This window comes from Alligator sinensis, unplaced genomic scaffold (genome assembly GCF_000455745.1).
Source record: "Alligator sinensis unplaced genomic scaffold, ASM45574v1 scaffold93_2, whole genome shotgun sequence".
Lineage (NCBI taxonomy): Eukaryota > Metazoa > Chordata > Crocodylia > Alligatoridae > Alligator > Alligator sinensis.
The window spans coordinates 2,475,298-2,479,132 of NW_005841854.1; the positions used below are offsets into that span (position 1 = coordinate 2,475,298).

General features: G+C 42.0%; 1 protein-coding gene across 5 annotated transcripts in view; it reads left to right on the forward strand.

Annotated features, from left to right (window-relative positions):
* Positions 1-3,835, forward strand: part of MTR (5-methyltetrahydrofolate-homocysteine methyltransferase) — a 104,727-nt gene that overhangs the window by 72,736 nt on the left and 28,156 nt on the right. The window lies entirely within an intron of this gene.

Here is a 3,835-nt window from a genome sequence, read left to right on the forward strand (position 1 = left end):
CAGTGAGGTCAAGATTTCATAGTTTGATAAGAGCGCATTATCAGATAATCACAAAAGAGATTGCAGTTGCTTCTCTCTCCCCACCCCATTCAGCTGCATGCTGCATTCTCCTCTCTCCTCTTATAAGGATAGGGGAGGGGGCAGGTCCAGACACAATTGCCTGTGGTATTGAAGTGCATGTGTTCTTTATGGCCTATAAGCCATGCTGTAGACATGCCTGTGTAAGAACAAGGGCAAAAAATCTCAAACTAATAACAGGCAGACCTTTTTATTTCCACATTATCCCTTGCCTTTGCTTTCTGTGAGACTGAAAGTAACCTTTAGTTACATTCTTACTGTGAATTTATTCATAGATTCATAGACGTTAGGGTCGGAAGGGACCTCAATAGATCATCGAGTCCGACCCCCTGCATACTCTAACTGTGAAGAAGTTCTTCCTAATGTCCAATCTAAATCTGCTGTCTGCTAGCTTGTGGCCATTATTTCTTGTAACCCCCGGGGGCACCTTGGTGAATAAATACTCACCAATTCCCTTCTGTGCCCCCGTGATGAACTTATAGGCAGCCACAAGGTCGCCTCTCAACCTTCTCTTGCGGAGGCTGAATAGATCCAGTTTCTCTAGTCTCTCCTCGTAGGGCTTGGTCTGTAGGCCCTTAACCGTACGAGTGGCCCTTCTCTGGACCCTCTCCAGGTTATCCGCATCCCTCTTGAAGTGCGGCGCCCAGAATTGCACGCAGTACTCCAACTGCGGTCTGACCAGCGCCCGATAGAGGGGAAGTATCACCTCCTTGGACCTATTCGACATGCATCTGCTGATGCACGATAAAGTGCCATTGGCTTTTTTGATGGCTTCGTCACACTGCCGACTCATGTTCATCTTGGAGTCCACTAGGACTCCAAGATCCCTTTCCACTTCCGTGCCACCTAGCAGGTCATTCCCTAGGCTGTAGGTGTGCTGGACATTTTTCCTCCCTAGGTGCAGCACTTTGCATTTCTCCTTGTTGAACTGCATTCTGTTGTTTTCTGCCCACTTGTCCAACCTGTCCAGATCTGCTTGCAGCTGTTCCCTGCCCTCCGGCGTGTCCACATCTCCCCATAGCTTTGTGTCATCTGCAAACTTGGACACAGTACGTTTCACTCCCTCGTCCAAGTCACTGATGAAGAAGATATTATATTCTTCTAATATGAGTTCATTTATAATTTCCCTTTGCTATACAAGATCATTCAAATATTTACAGCATATAGAATTTCCTAGAGAAAAAATTGGAACCTAAAAATAAAAGCAAACATGCAGATGCGAGTAAAAAGAGAAATAGTTGAAATGACAGATTCACAAAAGTATTTAGGATCATAAGATCTTAGGGGTCAAAGGAAAGCAGGGCTGAAAGGGTCATCTCGTCCAGCTTTCTTTTGCAGGTGGGAGTATCCCTGACTAAACCATCCTAGCCAACTGTATCTAAGCCTCTCTTGAAAGTTTCCAGGGATGAAGATTCCACACCTATTTTAGGTAGCCTGCTCCAGTGTTTGGACGCCCTCATAATCAGAAAGGTTTTCCTAATCTCCAAGATAAATTTTCTTTGCTGCACCTTGAGTCCATTGCTTCTAATCCTGTCCCCTAATGCCACAGAGAAAAGCCCATCACCATCTTCTAATTGCCCTTCAGGTATTTGAAGGTGGTTATCAAATCCCTTTCCCCCCAACCCTTCCATCTTCTCTTCTTTAGATAAAATAATCCTAGTTCTTTTAGCCTATCCTCTTCAGTATTGCCTAGTAATCAGTTTGGTTGCTCTGCACTGAAATCTTTCCAAACTGTCCATATCCATCTTGAATTGTGAGGTCCAAAACTGGACAAAGCATTCCAGATGAGGTCTCACCAGTGCTGAACAGAGTGGAAAATTCACTTCCCTTGATTTCAAAGCGACACTTCTGTTATTACAACCCAGTATGCTTTTGCTTTTTTTGGCTCATATTCATCTTGTGGTCTTCTATAACCTCCAAGTCCTTCTTTGCAGTACTGCAGCCTTTCTCCATTAAATTATTCCATTCCAAATGCAGGACTTTGCATTTGACCTTGCTGAATTTTATCTGATTGATTGCAGATTGATTGATTCCATTTTTCCAGTCTAGGTTCCTAAAAAATACAAATAGCTGCTAGATAGGAGTTTCAAAAACTTCTGGACAAATTAAAATGCTAAATACACTTATAAATCAACCCTAAGTGTTCTGTGTCAGGTAGGTTAAAAGTCACCTTGATTTAAGATTTTTCTTAATTTTTAAAGGCAGTTGATAAGCCACTTAAATATAGTTCTACAACCCTGGAGATGGATTGTTTAAGCTGTTCTTGTGCAGGAGGAAGATTTTGAATACAAACAGGGCACGAAAAGTAGAAACATGAATGGGTAAAACAAATATTTTCATTCTTTATCAAAGTGTACAGGAAGTCGTTGTTGTTACTTTATTGCCTACCTTCTTCTCCAGTTGGCTGCCTTACTGTAGTCCTATCCTAGTCTCTAAAAGAGAAAGCATCTACTTATCCCCAATGTCTTTAAAAGCTGTACTAAAACTCAGCATAACTTTTTAGCAAATTGTCTGTAGAAAATCCATGTGTCCTTCATTGGAGATAGGAATTGTGAGTTATGTTTTTTGTATGGACGTTTTGTATTATGCATGATTAAAAGTTGGATGCATCCAGGCAAATTCTGGGAGATTTTGCTAAAGCCTTGTATGCATCTTTTTTAGTACATAAGGTTTTGTGCAGGACCTTTTCACTAGGGTGAATTTTGCCTATCAAGTCGCTTATATAAGTGTAGTTTTTTTTTCACTGATTTGGTGCTGTGCATTTAAATGTTTTGATTTTTTGTTCTATTGGCTATTTTTATTTTTTGTGATGAATATGGGGTGCTGCAATCAGCAGCCCATATATTTTCTTCATTGTGGTGTGAGAATATTTGCAGTTGTATCTAATAATCACATTAGTAAAGAAACTGCCATACTAAATCTGATGGATAGTCCATCTGGAGCATCCTGCCTCCCTCACTGCTCCAAAATGGGGCCCCTTACCCATTTCCCTGGACATCTCCTGGCAGCCATAAAGCACCTTGCCAGTTGACAAATGCAGAGAAAAGAAGGCCCTCATACTTGTTCCCCTAATGGATGCTCTTGAGTAAAATGATGATCACATTGAAGTTGTTGGGAATTTTTGCCATTGACTTCAGTGGAGTCAGGGTTTTATCTTTGCTGTCCGGAATCATAGAATCATAAAAACGTAGAGGTTATCTAGTCCACCTCCCTGCCCGAGGCAGGATTATCTCCATCCAAACTATCCTGTACAAATCTATCGTCTAAACTGCAGTCAATCTGAACACAACCCTAACACATAACGCCCTAACCTGCCACAGGTAAAGCAGGGGGAACCATGATAAGGGCAACTTTTCTCTGTCAGATTGCACCACAGAAACAGTTTGCCAAAACCAAACCAACAATGGGTGAGAGAGACTGAATCCTTAACTGTGCACTTGGATGGTAGAAGTTTGGGTGCTTTTGAGTACTACCCCTGTTAGTAGAGTAAAACCTGAAAATGCCTTTGAACAGGGCGAGTGAAACAGCCCGTTGTGTATATGGGCTCTTCTGAGGACGTGAAACGTCTCAGCTTGAAATAGTTCTGGAAGCCCTTGGCTTCAAAAGCCATCTGGAACGTGACATAACATAAACTGTAGCCCAGCAGGAACTGAACCAATGCCAAATTAATTAGTTACGATTTTAAAATGTCATGGCACTCTGCTGGCCAAGAATCAATTTAAGTTACATGCCCAGAGGTAACAACCCCCACCCCCTG